This window comes from Rosa rugosa, chromosome 4 (genome assembly GCF_958449725.1).
Source record: "Rosa rugosa chromosome 4, drRosRugo1.1, whole genome shotgun sequence".
NCBI lineage: Eukaryota > Viridiplantae > Streptophyta > Magnoliopsida > Rosales > Rosaceae > Rosa > Rosa rugosa.
Genome location: NC_084823.1, coordinates 37,839,747 through 37,859,502, shown reverse-complemented (window position 1 = coordinate 37,859,502; position 19,756 = coordinate 37,839,747).

The window sequence follows — 19,756 nt, the reverse complement described above, 5'->3', positions numbered from 1 at the left end:
AAATTGTTTATGTCAAAATTAGAGAGAGAGATAGCGAGAGAAACGTATGATGATGTCTAGAAAGCTCATCAATCGTGAGCCAATTTGGCTTAGAGATAGATTTTCTTATGATATTTAGTGGCAAATTAACAATAGAGATGAATCTTTCAATCACCTATGAAACTGTAGTTAAATTAGTGATTATTGCTCAGTAACCACTCTTAATAGTGGTTTATAATATCAATAGTTGTTGAGTTTGAAAGGAGACCATAGACCAGTTTTCTAGTGTCAAATAACTAAGTAAGCTTTTATGGCTTATTTCCTATTTTTTTGACCAAAATATGAAAACAACAATAATGAAATTTGTTAAGTCTGCAACACAAAACCAGGACAAAAAAATTACTAATAAACAAAAGATCCACAATCTCAATATGCATCCTTATTGAAGGAAAGAGTAAACTTCTCTCTCTGAAGGTGCCGCACGTGCACCAACCTTGGTTGAGTCTTTAGCAGAGATCCTCTCGTCCGGCGGCACTCTGGGTCGGTGGGGCTTGTCTCGTCATCGCTGGGAGGCTGCCGGACGGGTGTTGATGGTCTAGGGTTGCATGGTTCATAGATCTGCAGTGGCTTGAGGTTTGTGTCTGATATGGTCTTGCTTGGGTCGAAATCACTCTGTGGCTGGGGGAGTTGTGGATCTGCTTCAAGGGACGGCGCAAGTTGGTGTTTGACTTCAGGCAACGGCGGCAGTACAGCGGTATCGCCGGGATGCAGTCGGTGCTCAAGGGGCACAAGGATCCTTTCTTTTTGGATCGGGTCTGGTGTCGTTCGGGTTTTGTTGCCCTCGCGGTGGTAGCGGTGTGGTGTGGAGGGTGGTACTTGAAGTGGGCGGCGACGACATGGTGCAAGCATGGCAGCGGCTGGCTTGTGGTGTGCGGCGTCCTCAACACAGAAAGGCGGAAGCTCAACAGGGCTGGGTCAGCTAGTTGGGCTTAGGGTTATGCTCTTCTTTGGGCCAAATGGGCCGTTAGTTAGCTTTTATTATTTTCTAGTCATTTAGGCCTTTTTTTAGGCATCTAGTGGTTTTTTTCCCACCTAGTTTTTAGCATTTGGTTTGGTCTTTGTCGATTTAATTCTCAGTATCTTTAGTTGTACACCAATTGAGGTCTCTAGGCGACTAGAGTTACTGTTTTATGAGTTAAGTGTTAGCATTGAAGCCACCCTCAAGTGCAAGAGGTACAAGTTATAGAATAGGGGATTAAGTAAGGATGTCGAACCCATGAGGATTGGTAAATCTTTTCCTAGCTAGGGAAAATCTAAGGAAAAACTAGAAGAATATGCAAATGTACAATCACAAACAAAGGCTCACAAGTGAACCAAACTTCATGGTGAGTATGTGCAAGATGGTGTGTAGAGATTTGATTTTGATTTTGAGATTGGTTTCTATTCAAATTGAAACAATGAAAGCAAGTAATATAAACTAAGGTAAACTAAACAAGTTGTTATCAAATGGATGGGAGTTAGGGCATCGGGTTTCACCTTTTGCCTCCCTTTCAAGCATTAAAGCAATTGAATATGAATGATGCAAAGCTAATTGTCCAACTACCCTCTTAGCATCCAGATAGGACTACTAAGGCTTAAACCCCTTTCATTTTATTAACTCTAACTGGATAAGTCTAGAGCTAACTACCTAGAGACAAATTCAATTACCGGATAGGTCTCAATCCTTTGCCCCTAAATGCATAAATCTTAGAGTTTAGGTAACCATGCAAGCAAACCAATCCTATCTCTAGGTGATTTTAGCTCACTACCCTCACATGCACACATGGTGTGCTTTCATGCTCACTTTTTGCCTAAAGGTAATCAATCTCTAGGAAAAACTTCATGTCATGGCAAACACATAACTAAAATTGATTAGGTCTAAGTAATGCATTCAACTATTGACTTACCGTGTGAGAATCACAACGTGAATTTGCATCAATTTATAAACAAAAGCATCAATCCAAGAAAGTTTGGCTAGGGCTTTCAACCCTAGCCCCAACTAGTTCACTACTCACACATAGCTAGATACACAAGCTTCAACATTCTATTAAACATCAAATATATACATAAAGAGATAGGGAGTAAAGGGTGACTATTGATGATGCCGGAAGAGGTGGTGGAGATGGGTCTCCAAGAACATGATGTGGTGGTAGTCACCTCCTTCTCCTTGCTCCAAGCTCTTGATATTGGTAAGAATAGTGAAATTTGGAATCTCTAAGATGAGTTGTGGTGTTGAGTGGTGGAGGAAATGGAGGTTGTAGTGGAGTAAATGGAGGTTGTAGTGGTGGAAATGGTGGTCTCTTCTCTAGAGAGAAAAATGGATCTTGGATAGGATGAAGATGATTGAAGGGAGTCAAGAATGCTGAAGAATTGGTCTTTGGCCTCTCTTTGATCAGCTATGTATGTCCTCTTTGGTCCCAAGGTGTGTAAGAGATGCTCTTACACCATTGTCCCCCAAATGGTCCCAAATTGGCAAGGTGCCAAAATGACAAAGTGTAGGGAGATATTTGAATTTCAAGTGATGGGATATTCTCACAACCATGATCCTCCTTTGCTGGAGAAAGGACCCTCCATGAGTGGCGGCTCGCCGGAAAAGTCGATTTGCAATTTTCTTCCAATCTCCGTGTCTTCTTCCCCTAGCTTCAAATCTCCACATTTCAAGCCTCAAATAGTCATTTTATTATCAATGCAAGGTTTCCTACAAATAAAAGGAAATGGATTAAAAAGGGTAAAATAGCATGGAAGACAAATCAATTTTTATAATTATGGGGCACAATTGCATAAGTAATTTGTGACTCAACATTAGGTTGGGAGGACCGGGCCTTCTAGCGCCTCCGGCGTAGTACTAAAAGGGGATCCCGCTTTGTCTACGTATTTGATTATACAATGAGTAGGTCTATTTTCTATGTACCATTGTGGGTACTACCACTGTCTTCTTGTTTGTCTAGGTGGTAGCGGAAGGGTATGTAACGGCCTATTCTGGCTTCTGATGAATATATTTTCGCCTACTGGCTCTATTTCAAAAAAAAAAAAAACAATAATGAAATTTGTTCCTATCGTATCAGAGAAAAATGGGGCTATGAGTTATATTTTATTGATTTTATTTAAACATTTACATGCAGAACCAATAAGTTTGAAGATTGGCTTGGTTTGGACAAGAACCAATTTGCATCGTCTCCAGGTTAAGGGTGATACACACATCTTTTCATTCAAATGATACTTCATAAGTTTAAAGTGCCTTAGAGAGTTCCAACAATTGTTCAAGAAATTTTTACTGGGTTGAGTCATTTCAAGACGTCAGCCCATTAGAGGCCAACTTTAAACAGAAGAATACAACATCCCACATGGGGTACTAAATGATGTCCAAAAAGACTCAGGCCCAACCCAATCTCCACATAGTTTCATCATCCTCGGAGGTTATATTGGGGTAATGTAAGTAATTAAATGTCCTACTCTCAATAAAATAGATAACTCTAAAATCAAAGGGAGAAGTCCATATAAAAAATAGAGCAAATGCTCTAAAACCCTCATTTTAGAGTTCATATCCAATAAGCCCTTTTTTTTTTTTAATTTCTTTTTAAGCCCTTTTTTAATGTTTCATACAAGTTTACTATTTTAACCTAGAGTGACATGTGTGATACATCTGTGCTGTGATACAGCTTGTTACGGTTGTGATGCGGCTTGATACATTTGTGATGATACAGCCTATGATAAAGATATATATTAGTTTCTGGAGTGATCGATATCTGTAATACATTTGTGCTATGATACAACTTGTGATAAAGCTTAATACATCTTGTGATACAGCTTGGTACAACTTTGATACAACTGTAGTACAACTTGGTACAACTTTGATACAACTTGATACATCTTGTGATATATATTGTGATACACTTTGTGTTATAGCTTAATACAACGTGTGATACAACTTGATACAGTTGTGATATAGATATATGTAAGTTTTGGAGTGAACATATGTGATACATCTGTGTTGTGATATAGCTTGATACAACTTCATACAACTTGAGTGAAAATATAGGGAAAATTTCGCAAACAGTACACCAAGTAAAGGCCACTAATAATTCTTATACATAAAGTTTCAAACCAAACATTTTGGTACAGGAAATCTGAAACTCGACCCACTATCAGTACACGACGTCAATTTTTGACACCAAAATGTCCATTATGCCCTCAGTTTTTTTTTTTTAATAATTTTTTTTTCTGTTATTTTTTTTTCCTTCGTTTTTTCTGTTATTTTTTTTTTCCTTCATTTTTATCTCTTTCTTCTTCCTTCTTCCGGGCTCACTCCCTCGCTTCCAACGCCGCCCTTGCCCTCCAATTGGTGAGATTTATGGTCCTACAGCTTATATTTGTAACTCAGCCTATATTTAGTCATGTGAAAAGAAAGAAAGAGATAAAAACGAAGGAAAAAAAAAACGAAGGAAGAAAAAAAAAATAACAGAAAAAAAGAAGGAAAAAAAAATAACAGAAAAAAAAATTTATTAAAAAAAAAAGAACTGAGGGCATAATGGACATTTTGGTGTCAAAAATTGACGTCGTGTACTGATAGTGGGTCGAGTTTCAGATTTCATGTACCGAAATGTTTGGTTTGGAACTTTATGTATAAGAATTATTAGTGGCCTTTACTTGGTGTACTGTTTGCGAAATTTTCCCGAAAATATATGTGTTTTGTTGATACACATTTGATACTGTTTAACATTGCGGGCCAGCGGGCGATTTGAGACAAAATTGAGTGAAAATGTGTTTTATTTGTTGATATATATTTGATACAGCTTGATATACCTTGACATGGCGGCCTGGGCCCCAAGTGTCATTTGTGCAAAATTGAGTGGAAATGTGTCTTGTTGATACATCTTTAATACAGTTGGCGTGGCGGGCCTTTGTCATAATTAAGTAGATATTTTTAATGAGGAAGAAGTGTAGTTAGATAAGTAAAATTTTATATAAGATATAAAAAGTTTAAAAAGAAATAGAAAAAAACAGGTCAGGGGCTTAAGAGAAACAATTTTATTTTAAAGGGGTCTTCAAAGAACTATTTCTAAAAGATAGCCGTCAACAAAGAGTGTCCATATACTCCTGAGAGAATGAAATCCAACAAGCTAGCTTTGCTTGGAGAAGCGATCCCTTCTACAGAAAGCCGTTATGTGCTAGCTCTCAAGGTTCCAAACCAAAACCTGCACACCCCTACTACAACAAACGTTTAGGCTCCGTACTTTATCATGAAATATTTATCTTGGCTTAGAAAGTTAGAAGATTGCATAACAAATGCCACAAAACTTAATTAAGAGTATGAAAAGTTATTAATCAAGGAGCTCAATCGCTTAATTCAGCATATGTTGTTTAACACATTTATGATACACATTTATGATAACAAGGTAAGGAAAAGAAGATGAAAATTCGAACTTGGATTGCAAACAAGAAATGTTAACTATGCTCTATCCAACTGGAGGATAAAAGCTAGAGCTATGACGCTCAACTCAGTGAAGTCACCATCATCCTTTCTCAAGGGAGATAACGTTTTCCTCTCTCGAAACCCAGTTTCACAAGTATCAGGTGCATCCGCGACAGAACTAAGGTAAGAAAGAGCCGCAGGATAATTGCCGGAGTTAAAGGCATTGGTACCTTCTTGCAGGTAAGTAATAACATCTGAGTAGACTTTTTTGCAGCTTTGTAGCGCAGGCTTGTCAAATTTTGTTTGGTTCAAAAGCTTTGAAATGGTAGATTTAATGCTCCTTGCCTTGGCTCTGTTTAGATCAAGTGCGATATCGACAAGTCCTGTAAGATTTGCACACTTGCTTTTCGGGCTAGCTTTGAGGGCTGAGACACAAAATTTGTAGGTCAAACGTTTATCCCATGAGGGTATCTTGCAACTTTTTTTGACGAGATCATGACCTACTGTGCTGTGAACAATGTTCTAAAAAACGGCCTAGGCGCTAGGCGGCAAGGAACCGCTCCGATTTTGGCCTAGGCGTTTCCCTTAGGCGCTGGGATACTAGGCGGGCTAGGCGGGGACTAGGCGGTTCTAGGCGGGGCCTAGGCGGTCGTAAACCCTAATTTATTCTATATTTTGACTATTTTTATATTTATAATTAATTTTTAGACTTTAAATATTGTTATTTATATTATTATATGTCATAAAAATAATTTAAAATTAAAAAAAAAAAAAACCGCCTAATCCCCGCCTAGGCCCCTAGGCGCTAGTCCCTGGGTCACCGCCCGACTAGTGCCTAGCGTTTTTTAGAACCTTGGCTATGAAAGAGCAGTACGAGAAAAGTGACAAGGAAGAGAGACCTCATTGTGAGAAGTAGAGATTAATGAATAATAGAGTTAGCGAGAAGAGCTGTGTGAAACATAACACAAAGGGTACGTATATATATACACACATAAAACACATTTTATGGTAAGATGTGGGGGTTTTCTTCCCTTATAAGAAAGATACATCTCCCATTTCCTCATTTAATGAAATCTAAATATGGCATTTCTTTTGGGTAAGAAAAATTAAAATCTCTAACAAATGATTGTATTACATTTTTTTTGAAAGGGTTCATTGTATTATATAATGCTTGATTGATACAATGAATCCATAATGAGGAGATTTTGAAATTATGGAACCTACAACTCTATCAATTAAAACATCATTAATTGCAAGTTTCATTGTTTGGTTGTATCTTGTATCTGTCTACGTACAATTTGAAATGCGTAATAAATTAAGAAAATTAAAATAAATTAAATATTAAAAACAAAAAAGACCTTGTTTTGGAAATTAATAAAATAATAAAATTCGAAATTTGATGGAAATTGAAGTGAGTAATTTTTTTTGTTATCAGATAAACAATTCAAATGCTAGTATTTCGTACTCACAACCTCCCACTTACGAAGGGGAGACTATGTCACTAGACCAAATGGTACTGGGCTGAAGTGAGTAATTTGGGCAATCAATACCTTCATTTTTTTTTCCACACAGATTCATAAATTTTCTAGTTTAGAATGCCAAATGAGATAATTCATGTTTAGAAATTATGAATTCCTCATTTTCTTCTAAATTCCATCTTTTTTTCCTTCTTTCAAACACACCGTGTTTCACTGCTAAAGAAATTCTCTCTCTCTCTCTCTCTCTCTCTCTCTCTCTCTCCTTCTTTCAAACACACCGTAAAGAAATTGTTTCGCTGCTAAAGAAATTCCCTCTATCTCTCTCTCTCTAGATGGTGGTAACCCTTTCAATGATTAATGAATGGTAACATAAATTTGATAAAAAAAAAAAAGACTATCAATATGACTATTCATCATTCATGGACTTGGTGTAATTGTGTACTGCAGTCTTAAAACATACCTGAAACGGTTCCATTCAAAATTACACCTATTTTGATGGAAATTGAAGTGAGGAATTTGGGAATCACTTCCTTCATTTCTTTCCACATAGAAATTCATAATTTATTTAGAATGCCAAATAATGTAATTCATGTTTAGGAATTATAAATTTCTCATTTTCATTTAAATTCCACATTTTTTTCCTTCTTCCAAACATACCGTAAAGAAATTGTTCTGTTACTAAAGAAACTCTCTCTCTCTCTCTCTCACATTAATTGGTTTGCGCCCTAGACATGTGTTGTTTTGGTGTTTAGTCTTTGTTATTATGTATATTTTTTCACACGAGTTTCATTTTGCGGGGCATTGATAAATGAGGTCATATGATTTTATGTTAAGTTAAATTAGGTTATGCAATATGAGGTCCAGTGGAGTGTGTGAAATCACTCATTCTTGCCAGCGGTGCCAACAAAATCGTTTTTCCAAACATGTGAATATAACAAGGTTGCTCATGATTTATTAATCTAGCCAAGTTCATGTTTATGAAATGAAACAATGTATTGTATTGAAATCGGCCCGGGGTGACTTATCAAATCGGTTAGGATTGATTTAGATGGTAGTAACCATTTCAATGATTAATGAGTGGTTACATAATTTGAAAAGAAAAAAAAATGACTATCAACATATGATTGTTCATGGACTTGGTGTAATTGTGTACTATAGAACTAGTAAGACAACAAGCAACCAATTTGGCCAGTGGCGGAGCCACTATGAAGTTGACAAGTGCCATGGTACCCATTGATAATTTTGATGTTCTCTACGATTAGTAGTAATTTAGGCCGGTAGTCATTATGTTAAATGTGTAAGTAATTCTAGAATGGATATTATTTCTAGGGATTTGTTTTCCGGTTAGACCGGATAGGCAAAAGCAGGTTTCTGCTTCGAGAGTTTTTGCTCTGGTTCATGTAATATAATGACAGTGACTCAGTGAAGTAGTAAATAGACACACACTACCCCTCTCTCCCCAAACAAAAAAAAAAAGAAGGAAATTTTTAAAAACAGTCAATGAACTAAAAGTCACTGATAATTAAGGTTTCTCACTTTACACTAATTACACTTTAGTAATCTTGATTTGACTCTTATACTATTTTAGCAAAAAACCCTAAGCGCGTCTATCGCCGCTGTGCGCTGCCATCATCTCTACTATGCTGCAATGCAAGATACTTACGTGGAATTGTCGGGGAATTGTCAATCAAGAAACACAACGAGCCTTAGTCAACATGGTGCAAGCGAAAAAGCCAAGTCTCATCTTCCTTGCAGAAACCCTAGCACAACCAGATCACATCACTTCTCTCAAAAATCGACTTGGTTTTGATGGAAGTATATTTTATGAGGAAAAGGAGGGCTTACAAGGAGTTTCCCTACTCTGGAAGAAAGAAACTTCGGTCTATCTTCGAACCTACTCTCCTCATCACATTGATGTTGAGGTAGGTAAGAGGGGATCCCATGATCTTTGGAGATTTACAGGCCTTTACGGTTTTGCATCCCGGTCTCAACGACATCAAACGTGGAATCTGATTAGAACTCTGGCAGCAGAGCCATGTAACCTGCCTTGGCTTATGGCAGGCGACTTTAATGAAATTTGGAGCAACCTTGATAAATCTGGGGGACCACCTAGAGCTGCCAGACCGATGGAAGATTTTCGACGGACAATGAATGGATGTGGCTTATCTGATATGGGATTCATTGGCAGTAAGTATACATGGTCCAATCGCTACACAAAAGAAAGGTTGGACAGAGCCTTTCATTCTATGCATTGGAGAGAATGTTTTCCTTTTTCGAGAGTTTTAACCCTCCCTCCTTCTGAGTCGGATCATTGTCCTCTGCTAATAGAAGTTTGTGCAGAACGTCAAACTTCTTGGAAAGCCCCCTCAAGATTTCGTTTTGAAGAGTTTTGGCATCAATATCCCCAATGTACTGACATCATTAAGAAGTGTTGGGCACAACCTCTGACAGGGAATGCAATGAAACAGTTGGGAACTAAGATCTCTACAACGAGTACTCAGTTGCTTGAGTGGCACAAGAAAGATGTTTCGCAAACTAAAGTGGAGATGCGCATACTACAAGAGAAGATGAAGGATATTATGTCCCATCCACACACTCCTCAACAGTATGATGAACATAAGCAGTTGCATGTGCGTTATAGTGCGTTGCTTGCTCAGGAAGAAACATATTGGAGACAGAGAGCCAAGATGTTTTGGATGAAGGATGGAGATAAAAACACTGCTTTTTTCCATAGGAAGGCATCAAATAGAAGAAACAAGAACAGAATCAGAGGATTAAACAACGATGCAGGTGTGTGGCAAACTGAACCTCAAGAGGTACACAACATTCTTGTGCAGTACTTCAACAATATCTATACCTCTTCTGGCACCAATCTTAATGCTATATTTCAAGTTCTTGAAGCAGTTGATCTTAAGGTTACTGCGGAGAGGAATTTGGAACTCACTAAACCCTATGTTGAGAAGGAAATTAAAGAGGCTCTATTCCAGATGCATCCTTCCAAAAGCCCTGGACCGGATGGCATGTCCCCATTTTTCTTTCAGAAGTATTGGAGCATTCTATCTACTGATGTTTGTCTGGGAGTGAAGACCTTTTTAGAGACAGGAGAATTGGAGTATGCAGCAAACTTCACTCATCTATGTCTCATCCCAAAGATTTCTGAAGCAACAGAAGCTAATCAGTTTCGACCTATTGCATTGTGTAATGTACTATACCGGATCAGTTCCAAAGTTATAGCCAATAGGTTGAAACAAATATTGTCGTCCATCATCTCTCCATTACAAAGCGTGTATGTACCGGGAAGGTTGATTTCAGATAATACCTTGGTAGCCACCGAGGTAGCTCATTTCATGCATAAATTACGCAGACAGGAGGAGGGTTTCCTATCACTCAAGCTAGACATAAGCAAAGCTTATGAGAGACTTGAATGGGATTTCTTGCGAGCCATGTTAACGAAGCTAGGGTTTCAAGAGCAGTGGATCAACATCATAATGAAGTGTATAGCATTTGTTCAGTATTCGATTTTGGTGAATATGGACAGCCTTCTGAAGCAATTGTTCCTACCAGAGGTATTAGGCAAGGTGATCCTCTATCACCTTACCTATTTATTTTGTGTGCAGAGGGATTATCTGCACTCATCTCGAAGGCAGTGGAGAGATCTCATCTAAAAGGGCTTAAGATGTGTCCTGAAGCTCCTACTTTACACCATTTATTTTTTGCGGATGACAGCTTGATTTTTGGAGCTGCAACTGAATCAGAGTGTCATGTCTTGAGACACATTCTCACAACATATGAACTAGCATCCGGACAAAAGGTGAATTACCAAAAAAGTAGTGTTGTGTTCAGTCGAAATGTGCATCCAGAGCTACAAGATAAACTAGCTGGCTTGTTGGAAGTTCAAAGATTGGACTAGCATGATCGATACTTGGGATTACCACTACGAGTTGGCAAATCAAAGACTGCCATTTTTTCGTACATCAAGGAGAGGTTGACAAAGAAGCTCTTGAGATGGAAATCAAAGATCCTCAGTTCTGCAGGTAAGGAAATTTTAATTAAAGCTATAGCAAAAATGATGCCATCTTATGCTATGAACTGTTATCTCCTTCCTAAAACTTTGTGTAATGATATTCATCAAATGTGTGCACAATTTTTTTGGGGGGATACTGATCAAACGAGGAAGATTCATTGGAGAAGTTGGCATAAGCTTTGCATGACAAAACAAGAAGGAGGCCTCGGTTTTAAAAATCTCTATGCATATAATCTAGCTATGTTAGCTAAACAGGCATGGCGATTAATCTTAAATCCTCAGTCACTGATTGCACAAGTTTACAAGGCTAGATATTTTCCAAACAACTCTTTTTGGGATGCAGAACTTGGAGATGCTCCCTCTTTCTCATGGAGAAGTATACTAGAGAGTCGTCCTGTCTTGGCAGCGGGTATCCAATGGAAAGTGGGGAGGGGAGAGCAGGTCGATGTCTGGAAGGATAACTGGATTCCGGATTATCCTAGGTATCTCATTCAAAAACCACTTCATACTACCATCAGTAAAGTCGCAGAGCTAATTGATGGGGCAACTCGAAGTTGGAATCAGGCTGCTGTGCATGCTACTTTCCTACCTAAGGTAGCTCGCAAAATTCTGAGCATTCCATTAAGTAGGAGTGCTAGTGCAGATCGGTATAGATGGAAGCCGGAGAAGAATGGCAAGTACACTGTCAAGTCAGCATATTGGATTGCTCGACAACAGGTTATGGGTGAGTTTCTCACTTCTACTTCATCGGGAAATCCCTATGAGGTTCTTTGGAAGAAAATATGGAACACAAAAATCCCTGGCAAGGTGAAAATCTGCGTATGGAGGGCTGTCAACAATATCTTGCCTACTCGTGAAAGTTTAAGATACAAGGGATATACTGGGCCCTTCAATTGCTTACTTTGTAATGAGGCCTTGGAAACAAGTACTCATGTGTTCTGTCACTGCCAAGTTGCACAAGAGGCCATTGCAGCAGCAAATATTCCAATTGTTAGCTGTCTGCCAAGTAGTCTCAAAGAATGGCTTTTGCACCAGAGCCATCACCTTCATCATGAGCAATGGGAGAAGCTACTTATGCTCCTTTGGGCTCTCTGGAAGAATAGAAACAGTAAGCTGTGGCACAATAAGTGCATCAATGCTCATGCAATTGTAGTTACTACGTTCTCTTCGTATGAACAGTTTCTACAAGCACAGAAGCCTTCTGTGCATGAACCAGCTGCTAAACCGAGTAAACATTGGTCTCCACCATCTAGCAATCAGCTCAAAATCAATGTTGATGGAGCTTTCTTGCCTTCAAAGGACTTTGGAGGTATTGGTGGAGTAATCAGACGATGTGATGGCTCTTTTGTAGCTGCATTCTCCAAACTTGTGCAGCACGTTTCATCTCCAAAGCAAGTGGAACTATTAGCAATTAGAGAAGGCCTGGACTTTCTCAAGCAGAGAGGCCTTCATGACGTATGCCTTGAAAATGACTGTCAAGGAGCGATCCAAGACATTAATACGGGGGATTGTGACTTGATTGAAAATGCAAACCTGCTGCTCGACATCCAACAGTGCAGTAAGTTTGTGCATAATTTGAAATTCTCCTTTTCCCCTAGGACTGCCAATTTTGTGGCACATAGATTAGCAGCTTTTGCTTATGAATCCAATACTACTAATGTATGGATAGACCTTGCTCCAGTAAATATTCTGGATGCTCTAGCTTCTGATTGTATTCGATCTAATTGATCAATAAAGTTCTTGAAGTTTTGACTCAAAAAAAAAAACTAATTACACTTTAGTACCTGGACTAACAAATCCGACCCAATTATTGTACCTGTCGTTAGTAACACCGTTAACCGTATGCCATTTTTCATTTTTCTAAGAGTAGTTTGGTATTTTCAGTCTCTCTCTCTCGTTGCAACCAGCAACTGGAAAAATAAATCTCTTGAAAATACCAGAAATCAAATGCTCCTATATTCTTCATGTTCAACCAAGCCAAAGAACTTGAGCTGATCAAAGAACCCAGAAATACAAAATGTGGGTTTGCTATATTTTTCACCCACTCCATCTCCCACAATCTCTTCTTTGTCCACCACGCCATCATCCACTCCCTTTCTCTTTCTTCCTCCGACTCCTCCATCCGCATCTACGGAATCGCCTGCCAGGTCAAATGCCTGGTCGACACCCTCGAGAACATCAGGAGCTGCCTCGACGAGTCCATGTTCCTTGAGTTCGCCGCACGCTATGTCTGTGCCAGTCACGTTCATTTTACCCTCACCACCCTCCACAAGTCCTTTCTGTTACTATTCCAATTTCGATTTCTTCACCTTCTCATCTTCGATCCATGGTTTGCCGACCCAGAAAACCAACCCCAAGAAATTTTTTTTACTTTTTTATTTAAAAGAAAACAAGACTTTCCAAGGGTGGATCTACGGTCAAGATCGCACCACCAATTTTCTTTTTCTTTTTATTAAAAAAAAAAGACTTTCTAAAGGTGGATAGTCAAGTGACAACTTTACTTTTAAAGATATGCCAGGAGACATGCCAACTAACGGAGTTATTGACGGCGTGCACCAAAAATGTGTCGGGTTTGTCAGTTCAGGTACCGAAGTGTAATTAGTATAAAGTGAGGAACCTTAATTATCAGTGACATTTAACTCATGTACTGTTTGAAAAAAAAAAAAACAGCAAAAAAAAATATTTATAATTTAACACTATAAATTTTTTAGTAAGAAATTTAAAATAACATGAGACAAATTTATACTTCACCTTGTAAGATTCATTTTAAAAAAGGAATGCACAAATTCCGTGCATTAGATGATCCACTATAAGTTCATATATATTCTCTCTACACAAAATTAAATATATATTTTTTTCAATTTCGTTCAAATAGGTTTTTTTTCGCACTTTATGTTTCGCACCCCTGTTTAATAATTTTTGGTTTAGCCCCTGAATTTGGCTTCAAATAATATATTGTAAAATAACGAGAAACATACTTGAGTTGTTCTGAACTGTCATCCAAAAGGGGACAAACCATTTGATATAAGCATTATAGGGGTCGTCAACGGGTGCCCAGTCCATCCGTAGCGGGCTTGGACTGGGCCAGGTTAGGCTTCATTATAAATTTCAAGATCCAAACCCGTCCAGGGCTTGCAAGCTTTTTTGGGCTGCATCGGGTAGACGTTGTTTATCTTAGCCGGGCCGGGCTTATGTTCTTTAGTTCCAAATAATTTAATCTACATTTTGTTTAAGTAAAATAGATTCGAGAGAGAATTGTGTGTCATATTATTGAGAATAGGAGCCCTATATATAGGGATTACAAAGTACTAGTTCTAATGATACAAGGAATACCAATCCGTGTAGGATTGGGAAATCTAGAACCTTCTCTCCTATTCCTATTCCTAGTTTGATAAGGCACACTAAACTTGATTTTCCTTCAACACTCCCCCTTGTGCCGCTCAAACTTGGTGGTGACGCTTCATCCGTTGCCTCGTTAAAAACCTTGCTCGAGTGAAAAACCATGTGGGACAAAAACACGCTCGAGGAGGAGAAAAAGAGTACAACACGTCCTCTACTCTTCGAAATCGAACATGTAGGCATCATGACTCCCCCTGATGTCGATATCTCCCCCTGATTGCTACAATCGTGGGAGTTCGGATAACTTTCTCAATCCGATGCTCTTCACATGTTTCTCGAAGGTGGATTTAGGTAACGACTTAGTGAATAAGTCCGCTACATTATCCTCTGATCGGATTTGATTCACTTCAATCTTTAGAAGTGATTGTTGTTGCTGATTATAAAAGAACTTAGGCGATATATGCTTGGTGTTGTCGCCCTTGATGAAACCTAACTTCATTTGCTCAATATAAGCTGCATTATCCTCATAAATGCATGTAGGTTCATCCGTGGTAGACTTCAAACCACAACTTCCATGTATATGTCTAATTATAGACCTTAGCCATATACATTCACGTACGGCTTCATGTAGAGCAATAATCTCTGCATGATTTGAGAAAGTAGCAACAAGGGTCTGTTTTGTAGACCTCCAAGATATCGCAGTGCTTCCCATGGTAAAGACATAACCCGTTTGGGAGTGACCTTTGTGAGGGTCAGAGAGGTACCATGCATCAGCAAAACCCATCAAAACATCACTGTCGTTTTGATGGAGGGGGATAGGGTGAGGCCGGCCACAGTTGGTGGTGGTGGCGGCGTTGGCGGCAACATGGCCGGCCACTTTGTCATGGTGGACGGTGGCTCCATGCCTAATGGGGTCCGATCCCATTCTTCCGTCATTCCTCTTCTCTCTGTAGGGATAAAATAGGCCCATATCAATCGTACCTCTTAGGTATCGAAAGATTGTCTTTACACCAATCCAATGGCGGCGTGTTGGCGCAGAGCTATGTCGAGCTAACAAGTTCACTGCGAATGAGATATCTGGTCTTGTGCATTGAGCTAAGTACAATAATGCGCCTATTGCACTTAAATAGGGCACTTTGGCCTCTAATGGTTCTTCGTCCTCATCCTTTGGGCGAAACAGATCTTTTCCGGGCTCAAGACTACGACCGATCATGGGAGTACTCACAGGCTTTGCTTTATCTTCATTAAAGTGCCTTACGATTTTCTGAGTATATGCAGACTGATGGATCAAAATCCCATCACTACGGTGCTCGAGTTCTAAACCGAGGCAAAACCGTGTTTTCCCAAGATCTTTCATCTCAAATTCGGATTTCAAATATGTAGCAGTCTCCTTTAACTCATCTAGAGTTCCAATTAGATTCATGTCATCGACATAAACTGCTACGATTGCAAATCCTGAACTTATTTTTTTAATGAACACGCATGGGCATATTTCGTTATTAATATATCCCTTCCCAATCAAGTAGTCACTTAGACGGTTATACCACATCCGTCCGGATTGTTTTAATCCATATAGTGAGCGTTTTAATCTTATTGAAAACGCGCTCCGTGGTTTAGAGCCACTTGATTTGGGTAATTGAAGTCCATCTGGAACCTTCATGTATATCTCTGAATCTAGATCCTCATAGAGATATGCAGGAACCACATCCATAAGCTGCATGTCAAGTTTTTCGGAAACTACCAAACTGACAAGGTAGCGGAACGTTATAACGTCCATTACGGGAGAATATGTCTCCTCGTAGTCGATTCCAGGGCGTTGTGAGAAACCTTGCGCCACGAGACGGGCTTTATATCTAACCACCTCGTTTTTCTCATTACGCTTTCTAACAAAGACCCATTTGTGGCCAACAGGTTTTACATCTGGGGGTGTCTGCGTTATGGGCCCAAATACCTGTCTCTTTGCTAGTGAATCTAATTCAACCTGGATCGCATCTTTCCATTTAGGCCAATCCGCTCTTCGTTGACATTCTTCGACAGAGCGAGGTTCGATATCATCATATTCTATGATTCCTTTTGCAACATGATATGCAAATGCATCATCAATTGCCATAGAATTTCTATCCATCATCTCATGTACACTAGTGTAATTCATGGAGATCTCTCTATTCTCTGGAGTTGGTTCTGACATTGGAGCGTCCCCCAATGATGTCTCTTGGACATAACCATAATCCGGAATATTCTCATGAGATGGATTATTCACATCGATGATTAATGGATTATTTTGTGCCAAACTCGCTTTCTTTCTTGGGCGAGAATCCATCGAACCTATAGGCCTCCCGCGCTTTCTGGCAGGAGCCATGGGCCTAGCCACAACGTCACCATCACTGTGAGTGGGGACGTTGGCGCCATGCTCTGGTAACCTTGAGATGGCATCATGTCCTCTAATTTTAGGGACATCAATCCTTGCAGGCACGTTTGCAGCAGGTATGTGTGATCTCGTCACTTTAGCGATATCAGAAAACGCATCAGGCATCGATTCTGCTACGTTCTGAAGATCGAGAATTCTCCGCACTTCAATTTCGAACTGTGCGGTTCGGGGATCAAGATGAGACAGAGTGGGGACAGACTACGACAATTCCTGTCGTTCCTGTTGAACATTTATGTTCTTATCTCCCCCTAACGACGGGAAGACTGTCTCATCGAAGTGACAATCCGCAAATCTTGCGGTAAAGAGATCGCCTGTCAAGGGTTCTAAGTAGCGGACAATGGTTGGAGAATCATATCCAACGTAAACACCTAATCGTCGTTGGGGACCCATTTTGGTGCGCTGTGGCGGCGCAATTGGCACATAAACTGCACACCCAAATATGCGTAAGTGTGAGACATCAGGCTCATACCCAGTCACCATCTGGGACGCAGAAAAGGGTTGAGTGGCAGTAGGCCTCAGACGAATAAGCACGGCTGCATGCAATATTGCATAGCCCCAAGCAGAAATAGGAAGATTGGTGCGCATGACCAATGTCCTAGCGACCATTTGTAGTCGTTTAATGGCGGCTTCTGCGAGACCATTTTGGGTGTGAATATGAGGAACTGGATGTTCAACGTCAATCCCAATGGACATGCAATAATCATCAAAAGTTTTTGATGTAAACTCCCCAGCATTGTCTAACCTTATAGACTTAATAGGATGATCAGGGTGGTGAGCCCTTAACTTAATAATTTGTGCGAGGAGTTTAGCAAATGCAGCGTTCCTAGTGGACAATAGCATGACATGTGACCAGCGTGTCGATGCATCAACCAACACCATAAAATATCTAAATGGTCCGCATGGTGGTTGAATAGGTTCACAAATATCACCTTGGATTCTTTGCAAGAATGGTATATTTTCTTTAGTGTCCTTGGCATAGGATGGTCTCGATCCTAATTTTGCTAAAGAGCAGGCTTTGCAGAACGAATGATGGGCTGTAGAAACAACCAATGAGGATTTTGGTTGAGCCATGAAGTCACAATGGACTTTAGAAGTAAATTTTGGAGACAAAGGAGCCTTGGTGGCGTCAATGCCACCCTGAGGCCGCAGGGGGATGGCCGGATTTCTGGGTGAATGGCGCCGTGAGGCGCAGGGGCTCCTTCGGTGTCAAAAAACCGAGTTTTACTTCTTTTCGTTCTGAAAAATGGATGTCCGTGTGAAGTCTTTAATATACGGATCATCATATCACGACCTGGGTGGCCCAAACGGTCATGCCAAAGCCTATATGTGTCAGAATCCCATAAATCATCTCTCATAACATGATTGGATTCAATTACTCGAATAGTGGTTGCATACAACCCACTAGATCGACACATAAGTTTCTCTAAGACTCTTTTATATCCGTAGTCATTAGAGGTAATGCAAAGGAACTCTTGTCCATTCTCACAATGCGTTTCCGCATGAAAACCATTGGCTCTTATATCTTTAAAACTCAATAGGGTTCTTCCTGCCCTAGGAGCGTAAAGAGCTTCGGTGACATTTAAAATTGTGCCATTTGGCAACATAAATTGGGCTGGACCTCTACCATGAATTAATTGAGATGATCCAGCCATCGTAGTCACGGAAGATCGAGATGGCGTCATCCATAGAAATAGTTGCCTATTTCGAAGGATGGTATGTGTAGTTGCACTATCCACGAGGCATTCTAGCTCTCCGGGAAACATATTGGTTAATTGAAGCTTGAAACCTTGATTCTTGAAATCTTGAACTTATGGAAGCTTGAATTGTTGTTGATTGATGGAGGACTCGGTGATGATGGCAGTAGGAGGTTGTAGTTTCTGCTGAAAGTTGCAGAAAACTGGGCCGAAAATATGGCAGCTGCAAGTCCGGTTTCGGTGGCCGGTTGGATGATCGGAAAGGCTGCAGGGGCAGCGGTGGCGTGCGGTGGTCCGAGGGGGCTGCAGGGGCAGCGGTGATGTAGGAGAAGGCAGGGCCGAGAGGGCTGCAAGGCTTGGCTAGCAAGGGCTAGGTGCTGTGGCAGATTTTGGAGTTTTTGGGTTTTTGGTTTTTGCTTTGTGGTTAGAACTCGTGCTAATAACGTGTTTAAGTAAAATAGATTCGAGAGAGAATTGTAGAGAGAATTGTGTGTCATATTATTGAGAATAGGAGCCCTATATATAGGGATTACAAAGTACTAGTTCTAATGATACAAGGAATACCAATCCGTGTAGGATTGGGAAATCTAGAACCTTCTCTCCTATTCCTATTCCTAGTTTGATAAGGCACACTAAACTTGATTTTCCTTCAACACATTTAAATTTTTAACTAAGTTAATTAGGGTTCTTTTTTTTTTTTTTTTTTTTTTTTTGAATAATGGAAATCCATTGATAATAATAACTCATGCCAAGAAGGCCATTACATACCCATCCGCTGACACATAACAATGGCCAGACAAGAATTCGTGGAGGAGCCACAGTGGTACATAGGATAGACCTACTATATTCGAACTTATCGCTCACTTATTTAAAGTGAGCCTATAACTATGAACAAATCTTGCATAATAATAGGCTAGTTAAAAAAAACAACACTAATTAAAGAATGGGTACAAAGACCCAATGCTCATGCCGGATCCAAGAGATCCTTGCCCAAAACTAGATTGCAGAACTAGCAGCCCAAGAAGCCCCAGGACCCACCAGCATGCTTCCCTCTTCACCAAAATCGCCAGGGTTCTTGAAGTGTAGCTTGTAGTATTTAATTTTTGGGAAGAACATGCGCGGGCCAAATGATGAGGCCTAAAGCATCATATCTAAAATCAATAAGCAATGATCGGAGAGACGCACATCCTTATAAACTCCATTACAATGTATCATTGTCGGACAACAGTTCACATTCTCACAAAATGTCGATACAGACACCACTGCATAAGGAAGTCTTAAAAGGTGGCCGGAAAATAAGAAGGGGCAAAAGAGAAAATTTGGCGGTACACAATTATAAGAAGGAGGTCCAAATAGTAAAAT